Source organism: Amphiprion ocellaris, chromosome 22 (genome assembly GCF_022539595.1).
Source record: "Amphiprion ocellaris isolate individual 3 ecotype Okinawa chromosome 22, ASM2253959v1, whole genome shotgun sequence".
Lineage (NCBI taxonomy): Eukaryota > Metazoa > Chordata > Actinopteri > Pomacentridae > Amphiprion > Amphiprion ocellaris.
Window position 1 is genome coordinate 784,423 of NC_072787.1, and position 25,845 is coordinate 810,267.

Genomic DNA, 25,845 nt, shown 5'->3' on the forward strand with positions numbered 1-25,845 from the left:
GACGGAGGCGAGTGAGGCGGCGTCGACAGCGTCGACCCCCTCGGAGACGGAGGCGAGTGAGGCGGCGTCGACAGCGTCGACCCCCTCGGAGACGGAGGCGAGTGAGGCGGCGTCGACAGCGTCGACCCCCTCGGAGACGGAGGCGAGTGAGGCGGCGTCGACAGCGTCGACCCCCTCGGAGACGGAGGCGAGTGAGGCGGCGTCGACAGCGTCGACCCCCTCGGAGACGGAGGCGAGTGAGGCGGCGTCGACAGCGTCGACCCCCTCGGAAACTGAGGCGAGTGAGGCGGCGTCGACAGCGTCGACCCCCTCGGAGACGGAGGCGAGTGAGGCGGCGTCGACAGCGTCGACCCCCTCGGAGACGGAGGCGAGTGAGGCGGCGTCGACAGCGTCGACCCCCTCGGAGACGGAGGCGAGTGAGGCGGCGTCGACAGCGTCGACCCCCTCGGAGACGGAGGCGAGTGAGGCGGCATCGACAGCGTCGACCCCCTCGGAGACGGGTGAGGCGGCGTCGTCGACCCCCTCGGAGACGGGTGAGGCGGCGTCGTCGACCCCCTCGGAGACGGGTGAGGCGGCGTCGTCGACCCCCTCGGAGACGGGTGAGGCGGCGTCGTCGACCCCCTCGGAGACGGGTGAGGCGGCGTCGTCGACCCCCTCGGAGACGGAAATGGGTGAGGCGGCGTCGTCGACCCCCTCGGAGACGGAGACGGGTGAGGCGGCGTCGTCGACCCCCTCGGAGACGGAGACGGGTGAGGCGGCGTCGTCGACCCCCTCGGAGACGGAGACGGGTGAGGCGGCGTCGTCGACCCCCTCGGAAACGGCCAGAATGAAGCTCGGCGGAGGGACCTCAGCGACGCTCGGCGGCGGGACCTCAGCGACGCTTGGGAGCGGCGAGGTCGGTGCACCGGGGAGCGGCGAGGTCTGGCGTCCTCTAGAGCCACGCTTCCTGCGGCGAGGCTTCCTCACAGGTGGCTCAACTGACGGCTGGGGGGCAGGATCTGGGAGCTTGCTGGGTGGTGAGGAAGATGTGCTAACTGGCGGACTAGCTGACAGACTGGCAGACTGAATGCAGGTAGGGTGTGTGACTAAGGTAGGAAGGGTTACGAAAGGCAAGGGAGTGTTCAGAAACTCAAGAACATAGTCCGGCAGATGGCTCATTAACCATGGCATCTGGCAGGCCGCCCTACGACCCAAAGATACCAATTCCTGCTTGAATTCCTGACATTGAGCCTTCCTCCACTCCCCCCACAACTCGAGCAGGAGGTCGAAATACACACTGTATTCCTTACAAGTAAAGAAAATGTCTAGGGGGGAGCTCAAGCACCAGGACCGAACAGGACTGAGCGACTCACCCTGGCCGGTTACAGCCACCCTGCTCAGCGGGGAGGTAGGTGACGGGTCAGAGCCAGTCTGTGAGTCTGCTGGGTTCATTTCTGGCCGGATCATACTGTTACGCGGGGGGAGCTGGGGAACCCAAGCGCAGACTCACAGAAACTGACAGACAAAATGAATAACTGAAAGAGATTTATTTTTACAAAACAACTAATCAATACGGGAACACAGAACTGAACTGGGGGGGGGGGAGAACCAAACCAAAACTAATAAACTCTAACAACTAACTCCATGAATAAAAACGGAAATCTACAAACTGAACCGACTTAACAAAACTAAGCTAAAGAGGGATACTCACAAAATGGGGAAACTGATAACCGAGGGGAAAACAGACTAAACCAAACTACGAACAAACACTATGAATTTGAGAACTGAAGATCACTAAACTAGAACAAACAAAACTAAGCAAAGGAGGGGTACTTACAACATGGGGGAACTGAATAGAAGGGGTAGGGAAGCTGGCTCAAGAAATCTGGGGTGAAACGGAGACGAGACTAAAGCTGCTGGCTGGGGATCAAAACAGGGATAGCGGGAATCCTAAAAGAGGAACTGAGTCCAGGGTGAGGGAAATCCAATGGTGGTGAAAACAGAGTCCAAAAGTCGAGTGCAAAAACAGAGTCCAAAAACAGAGGGCATGTGGGTCGATGATCCGGCAGGGAGTGAATGAACGGGCAGAGCTTAAATAGGTGGAGGTGAGGTGGAGAACAGGTGAATGGTGTGAACTGATTGCTGCAGCTGGAACTCATTGAAGCAATCAGCAAGACAGAATGCAGGCAGGTGAAGCAGGTGAAGCAGGAGGGTGAGAGACAGGGAGAGAGAGAGACACATGAGGGAGAAGTGACAGACAGACAGAGGGAGCCAAAGAGAGACAGGTCAACACAGAAACAAATCATGACAGGGGAGAAAGGAGGAAAAAGAGGAAAAAGGGAAAGAAGGGCAGGGGCTAGAGCCGGATCCTAACAGATTATCTGCTACAAGTGGCATTGAGAATCTTATTTTACATGGAGAAGAAGCTTATGAACTTGCAGATGCTATTGTTCAGATGAAGATAGAGATAGAAAAAGATTTTGAAGAGCTTTCAGAGAAATATGGCATCAGTGGAACCTGCAGGCTACCATGCTGAGAGGGATGGCCATGAAAGTAGCTCATCAGGAAAGTCAGCACAAACCTGGAATGCCATAGTGTGGACACTACATGCATACAATACGTTACAATACAATACAATATAATACAATACAATACAATACAATACAATACGATGTTCCACTTAACCTCTACAAGCATCAACCTCACATGTTTTCCTTGCAATATCTGTAACCTAGCAACCAATGTCCTCCAGTAATGTCATACAAACGAACACTGCAGGTTCTCCTGAAAGTAAGAAGCAATCTTTAAAACATGGCTACATAGATATTGTGAGCAGACACAGATGGAAAGAGATGAAGATGGAATAAAACAGGACAATATTTTATCAGTTTGGTGACAGCCAGGTAAATCTTCTTCCTAAACACCTTAACTTTGTTACTCAGCTAGTGGCAAATTATCAGAATCATAGTAATAATAACTGCAATGTGACAGATGACTAATGATACACTCAAAGTTGTCCAATATGTTCTTTGATACGGGCATAGGTGTGATCATATACAGCAATCTAGAAGGGTGCAAGACACACAGGTGAAACTATAGAACCCCAGTGTAAATCTGGTTGTTTACAAGAAACGCTACTGCATTTAAAATAAACTCAGCTGTAAACACAAGGGGGCCGCATGGTGGTTCAGTGCAGCTTCACAGCTAGAAGGTCTTAGGTTCAAATTTCGGCTGAGGTCTTTCTGTGTGGAGTTTGCATGTTCTCTCTGTGTCTGCATGGGTTCTCACCGGGTTCTCCAGGTTCCTCCCACTGTCCAAAAACATGCTGAAGTTAACTGGTAATTCTAAAATGTCCATAGATGTGAATGTGTGTTTGGTTGTTTGTCTCTCTGTGTGGTACAGTGATGGAGTCGACATGGACTGGACTGGAGTAACCACAAGACACTCTAGCACACAAAAGTTCATGGAAAGTTCAATTCATTTGGAAGGAATTGTTCCAGTTGGAAGATTTGCTCATAGGAATTCAGTAAATTCATAGAATTTTTCGATGACATCTTGACACTTTGGCTCTTTGAACAGTCTCAGGTTTTTAGCCTTGCAAAACATCTTTCACTTTTGATGCACAATGGTCTCTGCAGTGGTCAGTCTTCAGATGATGTTTTAAAGATGTATGTACACTATCGTTCAAAAAGAAAGAAAATCTTTTTTTCAATGAAAATAACATTAAATGAATGATAAATCCAGTGCAGACATAGTTAATGTGGTAAATGACTATTGTAGCTGGAAACAGCTGATTTTTAATGGAATATCTCCATAGGGGTACAGAGGAACATTTCCAGCAACCATCACTCCTGTGTTCTAATGCTACATTGTGTTAGCTAATGGTGCTGAAAGGCTCATTGATGATTAGAAAAGCCTTGTGCAGTTATGTTAGCACATGGATAAAAGTGGGAGTTTTCATGGAAAACATGAAATTGCCTGGGTGACCCCAGACTTTTGAACAGTAGTGTATATCATTGCTGAAGCAGATGTGCAGCAGATGATACTTTTTCTTGGCTACACCTTCATCGCACAAACAGTGCAAGGTTGTCAGAACATGATGGCGAACACCTGCAGACACCTTGGATAAAAAATTTGTAAAAAATTAAGAAGAAAACTGATCTATTTTCATGTTTGCAGTGTGAATTGGTGTAGCCACTTTTAGTGACTGTAATGGGAGTGTGGTGTTGTTGCAGGCAGCCTGGTTCCACAAAAAGGTATGTTTTTAACAGGGTGAATGCATTTTTTTCATTTAGTCGTTTATTGCGTGCCATTTCGTTGTGACAACTAACTCCCTGACCTTTATAATAACTATAGCCATCCCGTGCGTTATTTTAACACTGTAAAATGACACACAATAGATAAAAGTGTAGAAAGGACACTTAAGTGTCAGAAATGGCATGTTATTTTAAACGCAATTCCAGCAGTTACACAGTTACCGCAGCCACTAACACTTTCATTGACATTTTATTTCTATTCATACGTTGGAGCGGGTTGTAATTTCTTTCATTATTGCCACTTCAACTGACATATCAAACTCAGGTCACCATTTCTCTTTCAGTGCCTCAACTTCAGCTGAATCTTGGACTTCACTTTTCACTCTTTCAATATGTACTTTTTGACTACCACTTCAACTTCTTCCAGTATGTCAACTATCCATCCATCCATCATTTATACACTGCTTAATCCTCATTAGGGTCATGGGGGGCTGGAGTGTATCCCAGCTGACTGAGGGTGAAGGCAGGAGACACCTGGACAGGTAACAGTCTATCACAGGACTACACATAGAGACAAACAATCACACTCACATTCACACCTATGAATCATTTAGAATCATTAATTAATCTCAGCATGTTTTTGGACAGTGGGAGGAAGCCAGAGTGTCCGGAGAAAACCCATGCATGTACAAGGAGAACATGCAAACTCCATGCAGAAAGACCCCAGGCCCAGGCTGGGACGTGAACCGGGGATCTTTTAGCTGCGAGACAAAAGTGCTGACTACCATGCCACTGTACAGCCCCAGTATCTCAACTATTTCAGGTTATTTATCTGTAATATTCAACTGTGAAAACAACCATTTTCAGAAAAGTCTACCCTTTGTAGTTGCAAGTTTTTATTTGTCTTGTTTTGTACCCCAGGCATTTTTTAATGGCCATTATCAAATTAATCAAAACAAATGGTGGGGAAGAAGACATTCACCTCACCGTGTGCCCTGTCCACCTCCTCTGCTGCATATTATGAGCACAGTGTCTCGTCTTTTGCAACTGTTCACCTCCAGGCATTTGCATTTTTTCTGCCACTCTGTTCTGCAAAGTCAGTCCTTCATCTCCATCACTGGGTGTCTCTCCTCCAGCCGCCACTGCAGACAATAAACAGCCCCACCTCCCCCGTAACACTTTCCAATTAAATCTCTTCCATTTGTCGACTTGGAGATGCCACCTTTAAGTGAATTATGGTGGAAAAATGGAGACAGATAAGAGGGGAGGGTTGGAGAGGAAGCTTCCCTGTGCCATGTGTGAACTTAAGACAATGTATCCTCTCAGCTCTGAAAGGAGCGGAATTGATAGATGGAAAGAGGGAGAAACAATGTAGGAGATAGACAGAGAGAGAGGGAAGAGAGGGAGAGTGATGCATGACCCCCAGTTTCTCAAGGCTTTGTAATAAAAGGCTGCTGTGTGGTGTTCTCGGTCTCTGTCACATTAAAAGTAAATAAGACTAATAGCATGATGCTGAAAACTCCACAGGGCTAGACTGCCCAAAGTGAAATATGTGTGAATGTGTTGCAGGCGTGTGCACTTCATCTGGTTCTGTTGCTGTACAATGCATCCTATTTAAACAGCACCAGCCTCATTATGCATTTATGTGCTGGCAGGCTTATGAACCGCTCGAAAGTCCTCACAGTGATGGGCACTGAAGTCTGGGACATTTAGGATTTTCAGGAATTTGCCAAACTGTGACGCAGTTCCATCAACTTGGTCTGTTCGGGGTTAAACCCTATTATGTTGTGACTAATTTATCTAAAGTGAGTGAGAGGAGGTTCTTCTTGCAACTGTCAGGTGAACATCCTCTAAAGTTTGACCAAAAGTGTCCTCACCAGAAAAATTACAGCACGAGTTGCTTGTTGAGCAGGTATTCTTGGCACAAGTTCATTTATGTGTAAAGACCATGGTGAGGGGAAGGGAGTCGTAACTCTTTAAGGTCAATTTGTGGCTTCTGCATGACTGATGTGGACACAGTCAGCAGATGCACATGTTCTATTCATATTGCAACAGCTATGCTGTGGTCTACTGTACAGACAGTTGCATTGCCCCTGTTTTTTTGTTACAGACTGGGCTGTAGCACCATGATAAGTCAATATCAATGTGATTCGATATAGCACAGGATTTCTAGGAGATTTAGAACTTCTACTCTGTTTTAGCACTGTCAGTGGAAAGTAAGTACAAATCAAAGCATCAAAGTCCGGCAGCAACTGCAGTACTTAATTGTTAAATTTTACAGGCATAAATGACTGAGGATCTCTTTATACAGTTTCACCTTGAAGACATGTGGTCACAGATTTTGTGCTGCACATGGATGTCCACTGAGGGTCTGCATTGACTCTTGTCAATTTGGGTGGATGATGAAATTACATGTACTCTAGCTGAAAGCATGAATTGGATTTTAGTGTGTAAATGCGGTTATAATAGTCTGTCTAATTCATTCATTTCACCGACTTAAGAAGTCTGCTCTGTTTTTCTTTAAAAAGTTATACTCAGCAGTGTTTTTTTCTGATGGTTACATCAAATAGGTGTAAAATGATTCACAGGCAAGTAGAGGTAGTATGTAACATCAGGTTCTGGTGGCCTCAGCTGTGCAGATGAAGAGGAACGAGGCTGCATATAAAGAAGGTTATATTTTTGTGCAATTTATTTTAATCATACATACTGTTTGGATCAAATCTAACCCATATCTGTTGAAATGGGTTTTAGATTCTGCAGTGTCAGATCAAGGAAAATAGTGGTTTAAGGAAATCTTGGACGTGTGAAGCTGTATGTCCCATTTTTTTAGAGGACAGTAATGACAGAGTTCAAGGGGGACTTTGATGCCGTTGGGAGAATTGCCTGCATTTCCCTCCATGTGCCCAAGATCAAGCCCCAAGTCCCCCTTGCTCTCTGAACAGTCATGGGGGGATCTCCAAACACTGCAATGTCCACCGATCAGCCACAACATTCTGACCACTGACAGGTGAAGTGAATGATATCGATCATCTTGTTTTAATGAAACTTTCTGCTGGGAAACCTTGAGTCCTGATGTTCATGTGGATGTTTGACATGTACCACCCACCTAAACACTGCAGGTCAAGCAACCCCTCAACCCCCCCACCCCCCATGGCAACATAAATCCTTGATGCCAGTTTCCACCCTCAGCAGGACAGTGCACCCCGACACACCACAAAAACTGCTCAGGAGTGACCCGGGGAACATGACAGAGCTAAGTTGTTCACCCCGGGTTCCACACTCCCAGATCCAGATCTTATTGAGCATCTGTGGGATGATCCAGGATCAGCCTGATCTAGGTAGATCCCACCCTGCAACCCACAGAACCCACAGAACTCACTGCTACCATCCTGGTACCACAGAACATCCCCAGAGGTCCTGAATCCATGAACCACTGGGTCAGAGGAGTTTTAGCAGCATGAAGGAGACCAACACAGTATTAGGCAGGTGGTCATGATGTTGCCGGATTGGTGTATACACATAATATTGTAAACTGAAACAAACTAGAATCCATTAATTCTGAGCTACCTGAGATCAAAACTGAGATCAAAAAGGGGTAGGGCAGGTATTAGAGGAAACTCTGATTACAGCCCCTCTGATCAAGAAGATTCTGAGTGTGAAGAGCAGGTAGTAAGGGAGACATTTGTGTTGAAGAACAACACAATCAGCTGGCACTCACTTCACCATCAGGATGCCGGCAGGATGGCAGCAGAAAATGTCATTCAGGTGACTCCTGAGGATCCACAAGACTGGCTACTTTCCATCCCCTTCTCGTTTAAAAATGCATATTTAAATGATTCAGGGTTTTCAGGTCTTACTGTGAGAATATTTTTTGTCAAATATGAGTGGTGTAAAATCTCTCCCTATTGTCAGAAGCAATGAATGAAATAATGTCAGATAGGCAATATGTACAATTTAAATATTTCTGTAGTTTGAACTTTGGCATAGACAGTTCTTATGAGGGAATTCCTGGATTGGGATCAACACTGACCCAGACCATGCTGTGAAGGCATAGAACAATAACAGTACGTCAGGGTTAAAAGCAGAATCCAAGCCTGAAAAATGACAAAGCCACTTTTGATTGCACAACATTGAAAATAAATTCAGTTAGCTTCCCAAGAGAAGTTAGGAGGAATACTAGGGAATCTCATATTGTTATTTAAACTACCTTGACCCTGCTCCTATTAACACACAAGCAAACTCCAGGCTAAATGTCCATCCTGGGAAGCCAGAACCAGGGTGCACTCTCCTGTGAAATGGTGACCCTCAGCTGCTGTAGCCAAGGCTGGAGAAGACCTCCACTACTCCCAAAAGCCGAAGGCAACTAACAGTCTTTAGTTTTTCTAGAATCAAAATAACTGTAACTGATGTCCCTAAAAACTAATAATAATAATAATAAATTTTATTTATAAAGCGCTTTTCCAAAAGCTCAAAGACGCTGATCTTGATGTTTAAATCAGTGGGGAGAGCACCTTTATCAGGGCAAATGTTTGTTCTCCTTCCGTTCTTTGGTCAAGAAAGAGGAGTTTTTGCTACAGTTTATGGAACAGTTACCAAAAATGAGATGGTGTGACATAGTTTCCTCAACTTTAGATTCTCCTTGTCTCTTTTCCCTCAGAGGTCAGTACTGTCAAGAGACTTTGCAGAATGACAGCTTCACTGGTATAAACGCTGGTGTGACTGAGCCCTTAAGAACAAGGTTGGCTGGGTCAGTACATCCAACCAGGATGTTGGTCTGCTTTTTTGATCAAGATCTTTCCTTGACCATGTAGTTTTTCTTTTTGTCTAAATCCAAACATTAGCCATAGTGAGGGATGGGCAGGAAAATGTTCATATAATCACATTTTTAACAAGCACTGACAAACAGCAAGAGACCAGGGTTCAAACCCCATGGCCACAATCACTCTTGAACATTTGCCAAGTAGTTTTAGTTGCCTGAACTTAATAAGGCCTTAACCACAGAGGTAACAAGCAGGGAAGCAGTATGTTCTGTTTTATGACTGTGCTTATTTTAACCTGGGTTTTTCCTTTAAGCTTCCCTTCTGATTGAGGCCTGGCTGAGTGGCAGTGTAATCACCCCACTACATGTGAAAATGCTGCAGCTAATTGGACTCGTGGGACTCAAGAAAGTGGGCTGATTTGCAGTGTGGATTTGAATGAGTTGTTTGGTTTTTCTTTTATTCCTGTTTCCCTTGTCAGTGGCGGCTGAGGTCTCCAGCGGTGAGCTGATCGGTGAGTTTAATTAAGAAGGCTTTTGACAGTGACAGTTTGCTGACTGTTGGCAGTGAGATGAGTAACGCCTCAGTTTAACAATATTGTTCTTGTATTTGCTCTGTTTTGGATGAGACTCTAGTTGTCTGTGCAGAACTCCTGTAAAATTTCCTTACAGCAGTGCACCTGGAAAAACTGAAAGATACCATGATGCTGTTTCCTAATTCACAGGTAATGCAACACGTCATAGCCCCAGTAGAAGACTTCCTCTGTGTATGTTCAACTGTCACATTTCAGAAGATGGAGAAAAGTCTTATGTGTACAAAAATGAAGGAGGTAGGAAGTGGGGTGTCAACATTTTCTACACACATCTCCCTATCCGGGCTCTGTGGTGACACACAATACTTTCATGACTCAGTGTCTAGCCGAGATGTTCCCATAAAGATGTATACTTCTTTTAAAATCTGATTTTGCCATTTAAATGTAGTGACTCATTTTATTTTTAAATGCCACTGAGTCATTCCTTGTTTGTCTGTCAATTTGCTTTTAGGAGCGCACAACTTAGAGTTAAGTAGGCCTTCTTAGCATGCCACAACAACTGTGGTAATAACTCCTTCATCTGAATTCAGGCACGCGTTTCTCACAGCTTGTTAAGGAGTTCTTAATGTATGACAATTCAGATTGAGGCAAGCATTGGGTTGTGTTTTGTAGCCCAAACAGAATTAATGTAGATGTAGTTGAAGAGCTGTAGGGCTATGAGTCCAATCAGCAGTGACTGCAGCTGAGCATATAAAAATAGGAGAAAATGGACTTGAAGTAAAGCAATACACTTTGGGTTTCCCAACATGCAGACAGATGGTTGGAACAGAAGTGTATCTAGTCCAGTAGGCGTAAAAGTGACTGAAGTTTAATATAATTGTGTGCTACACTAGTCTAGACTCATAGAAGGTGGTTCACACCAAATCTTGCAAAACATCTTGTTCATTTATGAAGTCTGGCCCAATGGGATGCACAAATGCATTTGTTGATCGGGCTAGCTTTTGCTTTCAATGAACAGCGAAAGATTTGTCTGCAACTAAAGATTATGGGCGTCTGTAACATGCAGGGTTAAGAAACTTGAAAGAGACTCAACTCACATTTTTCAGGTTTGTCAGAACTTTTGGGTCCAGTACTCTTTAACACCAGGTTCAGACCTCCAACTGGTTATAGCCTGAACAGACTGCTGAGTTTCACCAGGATCTTTATTATCTGTCAGCAGATCAGCAGATCAGATTAAGTCAGTGTTACCTGTCCATGCTGCAAAGAATCCCTACTCAACTTTAAAAAGAAGACATTTACACATAATCCCATGGTATTTTAATTGAACATTGTTGCTATGTGGCACTGACTAAAAGCCAGGAAGAATAGCTCAGAACAGCTCTTTGAAAAAAAATGCAAAAAAACAAACAAAAAAAGTCTCATTTTAATCAGCCTCAAAGTGTGAACTTCCACAACACTGGTCCTGACAATGTGCTTCCATTATGTGTTCAACATGGAAGATGTCATGGCACGTCGATAAACACAATACTGACCCCAGGCGGAGTTCTATTCAGCTCTAAAACCTGGTCTCCATGCTAATGGTCAGCTCAGAATTTCCCAGGCCACTAATGTGGTGTGAATGTGACTGTCTGACTCCATACGTGTCTTAAGGCTGAAACTGAGAGCATGTGTCTGAAAAGCAGGCACTAACGAGTTCCCTCCTGAGCTGTATGTTTTATTTATCAAACAGTCAGACCACAGTGCTGTTGACATCAACAGCCATAAACAACCATGGAGCAAAACTGCAAGGCTCAGCCAGAGCTACATTAGACGTGACTGGCAGCACACAGTTGTGAGGCAGGGAACTCATTTGCACCAACGTTGTCTGCAATAAAGATGCAGCATCGTTTCTACCGGCAGTTCAGTTCTACCTGCATGAATTAGTGTTAAACCCTTTACGGTGAAGAACCCAGTATGAGTGGACTATATAAGGGCAAAATAGAATATTATTTAGGTGCACCTGGACTGGCATCTGCAGCAGCAGGAGAGTTTTCCCTGAGGATGAGTCAGGCTGTTAGTGAACAGATTCTGCTACTGAAACCAAGAGTTTAGCCCACCTCTTCCTCATCTCCCAGCAGGAACAGTCCAAAGACAACAAATTGTACAACACACAAATATTATGTAGCATTAACAAAACAATTTCCAATACAACTTTGATGAAGAATACAATGTAAATTATCATTTGTTTTCTCATTTTAGAAAAAGAATTGCATGGGTGCCCAGATAGTCTGACTGGTTGAGCAGGCGACCCATAAACAGGGGCTAGATTCCCCGACGCAGTGGCCTGGGTTCCATTCCAGCTCACGACCCTTTGCTGCAGGTCTTCTCACCTACTTTCCTGTCTGCCTCTCAACTAAACCTGTCAAATAAAGCCAAAAATAGCCATAAAAAATAACTTAAGGAAAAGAACTGTAGAATAGTCTACTGTGCTGTGATAAAGTATTTGATTCCCTTTCTGAATTATGCTAGTTTTTCTCTCCTGACACCAATTAAACTTCTAAAATCTATTCTTCATGTATTAAAATTACACATTTATATGTTTTTCCCCCATGAAAATAATAATTTCATGCCTTGAAATCAACACTGTTGAAACCAAATCATCCAATAACTACATATGAGTCACAGACATCCCTGTGGTAGAATCTTGGACCGCCCTTTCTTTGCAGAACTGCTTTAATGCAGCCACTTTGGAGGGTTTGTGAGCATGAGCTGCTTTTCAAATCCCAACACAGCATCTTAAAGGGGCTCCCATCCAAACTGTCACCAGGATACTCCAAAACTTTTAATTTGATCACTTTTGAGCCACTTTTGAAAAGTGGACTTCGTTATGATAATTGTTTTGCGGCATAATCCAGTTACACTTGAGCTTAACTCATAAACTAATGACCTGATGTTGTCCTTCAGGATTTTCTGCCACAGAGCAAAATTCATGTTTCCCATAATTATGACAAATCATCTGGAAGCAGCAATGCATCCACACATTACACTGCCACTATCATGCTTGACTGTCGGTGTAACTCTTCATTGCTGTATATCAAAGAAAGAGTATTGGATGGCTATTTTATATAAAAATATTCACCATTTAACCTCCATTCTACTGTCCATCTAAGGCAGTAAAAGAAGCAAGTGTCCTTCACCCCAACCATTTTCTCTAACTCTGGCAAGGAAATCCTGAGGTGTTCTTGGGCCTGGAGGAAAATGTAGTCCCTCTGGTTTGTTCTTTGTCTAGCCCAGCATCTCCCTCCAAGTTAAATGTGCCCAGTATATTGCCTCAGGAAGGCAACCACAGGACATTGTGATCCGATACCTAAATGAAGTTACATGCCTCTTATATGGCTTTAAATCTGACCCTCAGGGGTACACCTCTGGGTTTAGCCGAGGATCATGACTCAGTAGAATACGTCCTTAGATGGGCATCCACAAGGTATTCGGACCAGATGCCTCAAGTGACCTTTCAAATGTGTCAGTGTGAGCGGTCTTAGTGAGTGCCTGAGGTCTTAATCCTGCACTCCTGGAAATCCGGCGGTCCGGAGGGGCGTGCTCGTGCCACAGGACGTGCGGCTGCTGGGGAGGGCCGGGAACGGAGCTGGACGGCTAGCCAAAACATCCAACCGGAGGTTTGCTGGGGGGATCCAACACTGTGTCTCGGCCTGGAGACAACAACAATGAGCCGACACCACATGCCATGTGGGCCTGGTCATGTATATGATTAGAATGAGATGCAGCTGAGTTGGTCCGGCAGCTGCTCTGCATTCTCTCATCAGGGGACTGTGACAGTAGCCCCTCCTCAATGTGCGCCTCCTGGTGCACCAAGTGGCCCATCAGGGTACCAGGGAAAAACAAAAAACTCCAAAAAACTCAAAGTGTCCCATAAGCCAGGGAGGCAGCTCCGCCCATTCTGTTATGTTGCAGCAAAAATTTGTATGTTGCAGGGTGACAATTTTGCATATATCAAGATATAATCATTAAAAGACAAAGGTTTTGATGCAGCTAGTTTGATTTCGACAAAATATAGCTGCATGATTTTACACGTCTGCATGTTAATGTTGAGCATTTTTCTGTGTAGCTGCTTGCTGCCTGATCCCAGTATGCTTATACACAATCCCATCCCATAATCCTACACATTGTGGACAGTAAGCAGGTTTTAATGTTTTTTTTTGCTGTGTAGCACCAATTAACTAGCTTAAATTTACTGTGTACCTGTTCTGCTTTGCAAATTCCATCACAAAAGGCCTGAGGCATATTACATATTTGGTCACTGTATGTGGATTTTTTCATCTTGTTCCACTGTGAGGAGAAATGAGACTATTGCAAAGAATAAACCGGGGCACTGTACAGTTGGTGTAATAATTACGGAACAATCGGTCTTTGAGTAGTTTGAAATAAGAGCTGGTTCTTTGTTAAAAGCCCCAGAGGGATTTTGTGCTGCCATAATATTCAAACTTAAATACATCCCCATGCCCCAGTCCTTCCTGTACCAGGTGGTTCAGATAATGATCTATTAACATTTCATTTCCCCAGCTCTTATTTTTACACAATAACGGACTCAGTCACTGTAGAGTGGTTAATACTTCACAAAAGCCCTTTAAAATGTATTTTTAGCTCTTCTGCAAAGCTCTTACCGAACTGTAAGGTAAGAAAAGCACACCAGTTAAAAATAGTAGCCTCAGTAGCATTAACAGTGGGAAAGAAGTGGAAATGGTGGTGAAAGATGACATAGATTCAGTGAGGGAAGGCACACCTCACTGAGAATCTGTTTTTGGAGAGACTGTCACAAAAGTAGTTCTACTTTATGTTTGGTTTTGAGTCCTGCATATTGGTGTTGGACTGGAATGCATTGTATAATGTTTGCAATGTTCCGTCCAATCACAAGTATTTAACAGATTTTAGCTTTATAAAAGTACAATTCATGAGAGAAGTGTTGTGGCTGATTGCCTTGTTGGGAATCCACATTAAAGGAAGTTGAGTCCACACTGACTCCGACCTCTACTTGGCATTTCTGTCCTCAGAACCAGCTGAAGGTCAGTCAGAAGCACAGAAGAGCTGCAAAGTGACTGATAGCAAGGTGAATTAATGCAAAAATTTACTGGACAAATATTGTTTTCATGTTGTCTTTGCAGTATTAAGAAATTATCCGTTTTTATGTATGGATTCATTGATTTTATTGACAGCCCCTGCCCGCTCTAGTGGACAAACTTACACATCAGAAAATTTGTGTGACTTTACAACTGTTTGTCCAGATTACATCTTACAAAATGTGCCACAGGGAAAAAGACTTTCCACACAGAAAAACCTGCAGGTGGTGCATGTGTCTCTGAGTCAGTGTGGATTGGTACATTTGAATGAACAAGATGTGATCTGCCTCCTGTAAACTGCATGCTTTGCGGTAAGCTGTCAAGATTTACTGCAGATATTCCTTGAACTAGAAACATGAAATTGCTGTTCTGTATACTTTTCACAGCTTTATTTTCAAAACAGAAACAGGATGTAACTGCTGTCAACGCTCTTTGTTTTATAAATGCACCTATGGAAAACCACAGTGTTTTACCAGAATTGCTCACATCACTTCTGAATGGTCCATTAGTTAAGACTGATCACCTTTATTAAGTTTCTGCAGGGAGAGAAACAACAGAGGGGAGACAAGTGAGCATCTGATTGGGAAAAATGTGCTCTGCATTCAGGAGCAAGAAGTGAGTTTTACTTGAAATGCTGCATAACAGTGTTTCTCCTGACACAAAGTTTCACATTTAATACTGGAGTTAAGGTACGGTGACACCAGTGTCATCTTCAATGAACAAAAGTGGAGGGAGTGTCTTGTATTAACTTGATAATAAGATTTCTGGATGACAATAGTAGCAAAACAAGAGTGATTGAGTTAGCTTTTTGAAGTAAAAGTAGCTTCTCATTTGCAGTCTGCACTAATTTATAGCTGGGTTATGAAACAGCTATTAGAAGTTTTAGGGATTTTAATAGTATCTAGATGAGCTATGTCAGTAATTTTTATAGACTAAGTCCTCACGCAATTACATTGGTTTGTCCTTTACTCCTATTAAAAGACTGGTAAAATGACTTTTTTTTAATACGAAAAGAGCATACCTGCTTTTTTCTCCAGTCACTGGAAGCAGCTTACCTTTACGCCAAAAACTGTATTTAACAGACGAGACTGTCAAGTGTTTACAGTCGTGCTTTAGGGACTCACAACAACAAGACAAAGCTTATGTGTCTCCTGTTTATGTTAACTAAAAGCCTTTCCAGCAAAACCAGCCTTTGCCAAGACTAATTGGATGGTTTCAGTTTTATTTAGCCAAGTTTGAACATATTCATGTCAACCTTCACCCCTCACAGTGGAATCTGGTTCACGGCGCTCATGACATTGAAAAAGAAAATCCAACAGCAATGCGCTTCAGTGTCCTTCTTACTCAGACTGCACTGTGACCAATTTTTATTGAAACTTCTTTTTATCAAACAAATCGTGCTCGAAGAGCAGCTATGCTTATGACTCAGTGGTGCAGCACAAAGTACAGCTAAAGCATATACAGTTATTCATTAGATTAGATTATATTTGTTGCTAAACAGAAAGACCCAAAGAAACATTCGTATCTGAGATCTTTGAGGGCAAAACATAAAATGCTTTATCCCTAAATCACCCCACGATACAGTACATTTTGATATCTTGCTCACGTATTATTTGCTGTTATCATTTTGCTGTCAGGCTTCTTTTTCTTTCACTGATTGTCCTAATGACTACATGTGAAGTACTAGCTGCTGTCATTGTAGAGTCGGTGGGTGTGGGGGATGTCTGTGAAATGCAGTGAGCATGTAAGGATGTGTCAGAGCACACCATCAAGGTGGTCCCCTGATAACACATCTCTGTGTCCCTGATTGCCTGTCTAGAAGTCAAGGAGATTATACGGGAACAGGCCCACCTGAATCCAGCAGCCATTACTCTCAAAATAGAATCAGTCCACAGAGTGTACGACGCCAAACACACACTCATGTGCACCATGCAGCTGTGAAAGTGTAGATCCTGTCCAAACAATCTGTCAGGAGAGATTCTGGAGGTGATAATGTCTTGTTCTGTCTTTTCAATGTACCCGGTATCACACTCACCTTTTAAACCCTGCTTATTCTTTTTGTGTTGGTACAACCCAGAATACAGAATCCAGGGAGCAGTCATTCCACTGAGGTCACTGTTGCACTCTGGAAATTTCAATAGCATGTGTGATGTAGTCTCAGCTGCGGTTAATTTTTCTCCTTTTTGAAAAAGTGAAGATCTCTTGCAGCCATTTGGCTTGAAATGGCTGCAAGGAAAAAAAAGTGAACTTTAATACCTGAAAATCTTGAAAGGTGATGTAAGTGCACCGCCACAGCCTCAGCAGCTGTGTGATGGCTTCATACTAAAGGAGACCAAAGGGATGAGGGAGGGAAATGATTGAATGTTGGCTGATTGTAGTTTTCTCAGGATGGAGAGCTGCCTTCCCCGCTGGTGTTTAGGAAACAATGTTGAATTCTACTCTTCAGACTCAATTTGTCCTCTGTGGAGATTTTCCAGCAGTGCCCAAACTGACACAAGAATTTAATTTGAGGAAATAAGTTAAGTCTACTGCAGCTCAATTACTGGTGCTGGGGTGCTTTTCTTTGTGAGTTGTGGGCTTGTTAAGGCTGATGTTTGAGATTTAGCCAGAAGAGCTTTGGGGAATAATTTCACCCATAAAAAAAGTTCACACACAGCTAGAAAAAACAAAACAAATAGAAAGTGACAAATGGAAAGGAAAAAAATGTGACTGAAGAAAGGAGGAGCTTCCCTTGTGTTTCTGGTGTGTTGTCCCCAATTCATCTTCCATGTGTGTGTTTGTGTGTCAGTGCACCAGTGACTCATCCACCAATAGCCTCGGCCTTTGCTTTTGCTTCCAGGTATTTTAAGAACCAGTCTAACCTTGTGCCGTCTTGTTACTCAGGTTTCCAGTCCTCTCCAGTCGTCTGCTTGTCAGCACCCAGCCTGCCACTCACCTCGTTGGATGTCAGCTCATTTGGTCTCCAGACAGTTAGTCTGCTAATAACTGGCCCCTTCAGGATTCCAACCTCAGTCAACCCATCTACACCGACCCCTCCAACACCGCTCCCCTCGGATTCCTTCTCTAGGCTGCCCTCATCGCCCTCTAAGACTTGTTGCAATAAAACCACTTTGAGCTACTGTTAACGATGTCAGTGTTTTGCTTTTGGGTCCAAAAAATGCATTAACCCGGCATTTTGTCGGTTTATTTTTAAAGCAGAAATACCTTTTTTGTAGCTTTGAGGCAGCACAGGCTCTGAGTACAACAGTGACCTTCTAAAGTTGTTGTGGGTAGCGTATGAGAAAACAGTTCCTCATTCATCCGTTCCTCCACATCCAACAGACACAAAGCAACAATACCCTCCCTTTAGAGCCATATTTCTGTCCACTTGATGGAAGAAGCTCTGTTTAATATAAGGACTGTAAAAACAGTCAACATTCCAAAGAAGTCTTGGGAATCTATTTTTTGCTGAAAATGTCATTCACAATCAGCATCTGCCATAGAGACGGGGTCTGGAGAAGTAGTAGCAAGGTCTCATGTCCTGCTCAAACCAAGCTAAGACCACAAACATTCTGTGGCAAAAAAGTAGTGGGTGTGTAAGCAACTAGCTAGACAACAGGCATTTACTAACCACTGGAAAATAAGTGCTCAGCAAGCACGTATGCCAGTGCAAGACAGGAACGATGTCAGCAGTTACCAGCACTGGGTTTTTATTCTGTAATTAGCTTTTTTAAAAATCTATTTTATATATTATATTATGTCATGTTGGGTATTGTACAAATGTAGTATAGTACAGGGAACCTCAACTAAAACTAAAGCCATGGAAACCTATATGTCTTTAGCTGGTGATGCAGAAATCCCATAAATCTGTTTTCATGTCTGGTCCGTATAGACTGCTGCTGCTGCAGCTTATAGAACACAAATAAGAAAACTGATCAGTTTATTACTATTGATAACAGAGAATATTCACTCAGTCACTTTAGTTTCACTTTGATTTGGTTCAAATTAAAGTGATTTCCTTCATTATGAGACAGTGTCAGACCTGCATGCACTTCAATACAATATCATGTTGGAATATATAAAGTATGATAGTGTTATTGTGCAACTGTTATCAATAATCAGCTGCATTGATCGGTAACGCACGTTTAACAGTTTACTGCCAGCATTCCTGTCTTACATCATTTCCAGTAGCAGCTTTTTACCATCATAAGCTTTTATGTTCCTCGTTGCTCTCCATTAAAACAACCTGTTCACGATCAGTTCATTTTGTGCGGAAAACGAGTCACATGAAGCATTAAACCTGCTGTTTATGTAATGAATTTGAAGTAGAAAGTTTGAGTTGACAAAGAAAATTGAAAACCACCTCCATACCTGTTAACTCTGACTGAGGGTTTAGTGTTTGTCGAGCTGACTTAAACATAGAAAGTCTGACTATGTTAAACTGTCTTCATAGTGCAGTCCTTTTATCTGATAAACACCGTAAACACTGGAAAAGTTGCACTGGGTAAAACAAAAGTGCCCTGTCAAATTTAAAATCCCCTTATAATTTACTGACTATAGGTCCAGGTCCGTATAGGATGAAGTCTGGGACTGGACTCTGATCGTGGTCCACCAGTTAGGGACCTGCGGTCTAGTATGTAATGGATTAAGCGAAGCCTCGATTCAGAGAATTTTGCCTGGAGGAATTTCAGTGATCGAATTACTCGAATAACTCAAGGAATCATTTGAACCCTAGTTCTAAGTAATCATGAACCAGTCATGCATGGATGTGCTCATATGTATGAAATGCATGCGATAGATAGAAAGATATATAGATGATAGACAGATAGATGATAGATAGATAGATGTACATAAAGATACAAAACATGATACGAACAACAACTATAATAATAATAATAGTAATAACCATGACAGCCAGACTGACTTTAGTCAGGGTTATGATATATTTATATACTATTTGCAGTGTAGTACTATTTACATAAGGGGCCATTTTGTTCACAGAAACTCCTGCATCCGTCTTGACTATATTTAGTATATACAATTATGGCATCTCATCAGAGAATGCCAACTTAGCAACTGGTGCAATCAACCTTCTCATGTTCTCTATCATTAACCTGCTCTCCCACATATTGTAATTGCCAGTTCAGATCTTGTGCCAAAGGAAAAAAAAAAACAAAACAATAAAACCCAAAACAACAAAGCCTAATACTGAAAGAACAGTGTGTAAGTTGAAACAGCAACTTTTTCATGAATCCAATATTTGTTCTCCTACATTGTGTGTTGCATTCAAAGTCATGCTGTCAGCCTAGAAGAAGGAAGGACACTGAACATTGACTTAGGCCCGATGGTTTCAGCACCTCAGATGTCTGGTGTTAGGAGGAAAAAAAGAAATTTAGATCAATTGGACAGAAGGGCAGGCACATGACAGGGGCTGTTCCAAGAAATGGAACTGGATTGTTTATTCTGTAATTAGGTCTTTATCTAATTTATGTATTTTATATTCTGTCAGTTTCACTGCTCTTTCCTCTACAGCTGTATTAACTGCAGACATTTTCCACTGATGCCGCTTCACATTCGACACATTCAGTTTGTAAAACTGCGGTTGTTGTGCTGCTCAGTTCAAAATAAACAGTGGATCATGTTTTTTCCTGAAACTCTTAACCATTTACCGTGCATGTGGCTGCTCACAGGGTGATGGAAAAGGAAGTGTTACGGCGGGTGCAGAGGCCCAAGAGCAGGGAAATGAGACAGCAGACAAGTGATTTAAATGAAACAAGATTTATTTGCACAAAGGCAAAACCAAAAACTACGAATGGAACTCTAAACCAGAAACAGAAGTCACTTACAATACGCAGTCGGCGTAACAAAAAAATACTTCTTAGAGGAGGGCGTAAACACTATACACAGAACAGTAACTCATGTTTAATTCCTCCAAGCAGGTAAACTACACAACAAAACTACTACTCTCCACACAAAATACCTAAACTCTATCCCAGAATCCCACTACACTAGCAGGAACACCAATTAAACAAAACAACAATGCTCTATTGTCTGATGCTGCTTGGAACGAGAACCTTACTGAACAGTCTCTCTCTCTCTGGTATGGGGTTAGAACCCAGGATTCCTGTCCAAGCTGTGGCAGCAGCCAGAGTCCTCCTTAGCTTAGCAAGACTTCTTGGAGAAAGCCCCGGTCCTTGTAGCGTCTGGAAACCTCTGCCAGGTGGCCTTCCAACCAGAAGAGACGGTAACAGAAACAGGCAGGAGTCAATACTGCACAGAGAAAACAGGGTTAGACGCAGAGCTGGAGAATGCAGTGGCTCAGACAGATCTGACAGCAACACTAACTGTGAGTTAGGGGACGGTCCGGCACCAACTGACCAGACGAGGCACTCTTTATAGTGAGCCCAGCCAGCCTGATGAGCAACTCCCACCTGCACCCGATCAGCTGATTGGAAATCAGCCACACCTGCTGCCCACCACTGCCACACACCTAGAGAGAGAGAGAAACAACAGGCCAGAGGAGGAGAGAGCACTGCCACCTAATCACAGCCTCTGGCTGTGACAGTGACAGGAAGATTATTGACTGATTTCTTGATTAAAACAAAAAAAATACAATTATTATTAATGGCTGCCGAAAGAGTTTTAACTGTAATATTAAACAGCCAAATAAAGCAGAAATGTTGAAGTTTACAAATTTAATATTAAATGTAACCTAAAACAAGGGATAAAAACAAACACAGGTATAAATTGTAACTTATTTGCACCTTTCTTTCTTTCATCTAATAAAAACACATTTTAATTTCTCTTCTGTTCCCTGTCAGACTACCCACAAATAAGGACAGAGGCTGGAAAAGGAATGGGGCTATTCCCATAATTAAGCTGCTTGCTTCTGCAACATATGAAAGACAAACACAGTGTGCACTGTGCAGAAATTGAAAGAGCAGTGTGAGGCCTGAGAGAGATAGCCTCAACAAACAAGCTTGTGGTGTCTTGGGAATACGCCCCTGAAGTCAGACCTGAGCAGCACATACTGTATACTCTGGGTTTGGTTAAAGTACATCCACTGCTTCAGCACTTAGATAACACAAATAAGGGCAGACAGGGCAGATATGAATACAACTTCTTTTGGGGTGAACCTGCTGATAGATGTTTTTTTTTCTTCATAAAAAATGTTTTTCAGTAAGGTTATAAAGCTTTTGACAAAGCATTTTAGGTATGGAACATGCACTTAAGAATCAAGAATCTTTATTGTTGTGTTTCCACACAGCGAAACTTCGATTGGTGACTCCCAGCTACAGATAAAAAAATAGAAAACGACACACTATATACAAATAAAATTAAATTAAATTAAAAAAAAGTCCCCCAAAATATAACTATGTAAACAGAATTAGTGCACATGAGCAGTAGGATGGGTGATAAAGTGCAGTCCAGTGCAAGACTCAGTTCTTTAGTGTACATAGTGTCTCTGTTGTGTGTGTATGGAGAAATGGACTGGACAGCTCTGGGATAAAAACTGTTTTTCAGTCTGGAGGTCAGAGTTTTTATGCTCCTGTACTGTTTGCCCGAGCAAAGCGGGTGGGTGGGGTCAGCAGCGATACGTCAGGCCTTCCTCTGGACCTGGCCTGCGTATACTGAGTCCAGGTCTGGAAGACTATCCCCACAATTCCCACAATCCCCTGAGCTGTTTTCACCACCCGGGATAAGTTCCTTCTGTCCTGAGCTGTTGCACCAAGACAAAGGATGCTTTCTATTGTGGTTCTGTGGAAGCTTGCCAGGAGCTGAGGGGACAGACCAGCAAGTTTCAGCTTCCTAAGGAAGAAGAGCCTTTGTTCTTCACTTCTTCACCAGGTGAGCTGTGTTCAGGGACCAGGTCAGGTCAGATGTAATGTGGATGCCCAGGAACTTGATGTTGTCAACACGCTCCACTGCTTCCCCTTTGATGAGGAGAGGAGCTGCTCTGTCCTCCCAGACCTCCTGTAGTCCACCATGACCTTCTGTAATCCACGATGACCTCATGTAGTCCACCATTACCTCCTTGGTCTTGTTGGTGTTCAGAAAAAGGTTGTTGTCTGAACACCACTGAATAAGGTGCTGGATCTCCTCTCTGTCGTGGGTCTCATCATTGTCCGATATGAGACCCATGATATCCATACCCATCATATGAGATTATTATTATTATTATTGTTGTTGTTTCTTTTTAACCAGCATGTTTGGTGAGAGGACTGCAGAGTTGTTGGATGGTTAGCACTTCGCCTTGCAGCTAGAACATCACCGGTTCGCATTCTGGCCTGGGATCTTCCTGCATGGAGTTTCTTCTCCCTGTGCATGTGAGGAGTTCTCCGGTTTCTCCCACAGTCCAAACACATGCTGAAGTTAATTGGTAACTCTAAATTATCCGTAGGTGTGAATGTGATTGTTTGTCTCTATGTGTAGCCCTGTGATAGACTGTTACCTGTCCAGGTGTCCCCTGTCTTCACCCTCAGTCAGCTGGGATAGACTCCAGTCCCCCGGTGATCCTAATGAGGATTAAGCTGTTCTCTGAAAATGTGTTCAGGAGACCAACATGATCTGCAAATACTGACATGAAGGTAGAGCTTGGTAGCAAACTGCAGGCTGTAGTTGGTACAGCAAATAACTTGTAGAACCACTGATGAAAATGTGCTCTAGTTTTCATAGTCTTGTGGTTTCTAGTGGATGAATCATGCTAAGGACAACGTGTCATCAAGCCACAATTAGTTTAACAATTCAACACCACAATTCAGTACTACATTGTTCAAAGTCTTTTGTCAGTGTATTTATATATATATGTGCGTGTGTATATCATGTGTATATTTAACTGCTACACTCAACATGTAATGACTGTTTAGAATTTTCAGTGTGGTATTTCTACTTTATTCAAAACTGGAATGTAATGCTTTTCCCATACAAATCACACACTGCTCATCAGGCCTGTCAGCAGGAGGTAAGTCATGGTGACAATCCCACACTGTTCACCAGCAGTGATGCAGATTTGATTGAATTTGTTCCTTTTGTTGGCTTTTTAAACTTCAAGTTGGATTCAGGATTTGAAGTTATTGAGGTTTTCCTGGAATCACCTGTGTGTTATGTATTTGACCATTTCTCTGAATTCATTTTTAATATGTTCATACTCCGATGACAATGATGAATTAATCAAACTGCTTAAATAAAATGGTACATTTCGTCTGTCTGTTTACCTTAAACTGCTGCTTAAACTGTGGCTCCACTGTTAATTCTGCAGTTCAAACCACTGCTGATGCAGTCAGACCAGTCAGGACATTTAATGCAGCTGCTATGTTTGTTTATTTTGCAAGGATAAATGAAACGAATGAAATGAAAATGAAATAGTAAATAAAAGAAATAAACAAAAAATAAATGAAAAAAAAAAAACATAAATGAAACTGTGGGCTGCACAGTGGTGTAGTGGTTAGCACTTTCGCCTTGCAGCGAGAAGGTCCCTGGTTCGCGTCCCGGCTTTCCCGGGATCTTTCTGCATGGAGTTTGCATGTTCTCCCTGTGCATGCGTGGGTTTTCTCCGGGTACTCCGGCTTCCTCCCACAGTCCAAAAATATGCTGAGGTTAATTGATCATTCTAAATTGCCCGTAGGTGTGAATGTGAGAGTGATTGTTTGTCTCTGTATGTGGCCCTGTGACAGACTGGTGACCTGTCTAGGGTGTCCCCTGCCTTCACCTGAGTCAGCTGGGATAGACTCCAGCACCCCCATGACCCTAGTGAGGATTAAGCGGTGTATAGATAATGGATGGATGGATGGATGAAACTGTAAACAACAAATAAAAGTAATAAACAAGAAACAAAATAATAAACAAGAAACAAAATAATAAATAATAAATGAAATCATAAACAACAAATGAAATCATAAACAAATAAAATAATAAACAATAAATGAAATAAACAATAAATGAAATAAACAATAAATGAAATAAACAGTAAATGAAATAAACAATAAATGAAATAAACAGTAAATGAAATAAACAGTAAATGAAATAAACAATAACATGGAATCACTCTGTTCCTTGTGCAGAGCAACAACAGCACAGAGTTCTGAACACTCTGCCAAAGAATCTCCGGAGTCTTTTCAGAGGCCTCCTTGGAGTCTTTGTGGTGTCCTGAGCTTCACCCATCACTTCATCTGGAAGGTCAGCAGCAGTGTCAGTTTCTACTGGACCTTCATCAACTGAAATGGCATCATGCAGGTCAGTCTGAATGATGATAGATGAAGTGGAGGTGGGTGCAGCTTCAGTCAGATCTCCTGTTGGAGACTCCTTTGGACCGTGTTCTGCAGACTCTGTCTGATTGGTTGGAATATCAGAGCTCTCTGAGGCCTCAGCAGCTGCAGGAATGCTGTCACTTCTGCCAGCATCTTCTGAAGAGGATGTGGCTTCATCTGAAGCTTCGTGTTCACAGCAAACAGCAGCGATGTTTTCATCAGCTGAGCAGCCAGCAGCTGAATGCGTGTTTGCTGAGGCGTCGCCTTCCTCTGAGGATGCAGCCATTGGAGGGACGCTCACAGTAGGAACTGAGACCAAGTCACTGGATGGAGAACGATAACAAGTGAATGACTAAAAGATTCATCAATCCATCAACTAGTAGAACATTCCATCAAAAATATACCATCCAGCATCCATCCAGCACTTACTGAGAGCTGTTGTCACCATTGTCCTCGATGCTGAGGGTCAGAAACGAATGCTCCAGAGCATCGCTCGGTGAGATTCGTTGCTGCGGATTTAGATGCAGCATCTTCATGAGGAGGCTGACAAACTTCAGTTTGTCGCCATCCGTCTCCACACCTGGATACAGCTGCATTTGGACAAAGATTTAATGGTTATTCAAAACAGCACTGATGTTTCAGGTCAGGATTTCCATGTTGAGAGCATCAAGGAGCTCCTACCTTCACCAGCTCAGACAGACTCTTGAACGTGGTTGAGAAGCGTCTCAGAATCTGAGGAGGGAAACCGGTCACGGCTTTGTACTCCTCAGGTGTCTGGAAAATGAGAGAATGTGTTCGAGAAGTTAAAAATAAGTGGGGATTTTGGCCAAATGTAAAGGAAGTATGTTGAGGACAGCGTTCATACCTTCAGTGTCCATATGTTCTCTGTGGAGGTAAAGTAGAGATGGGTGTTGGTGCCTCCACTCAGCAGCTCATCACCTGGCTGACCCAGAGTCTCCACCAGAGTTTTCATCTAAACAG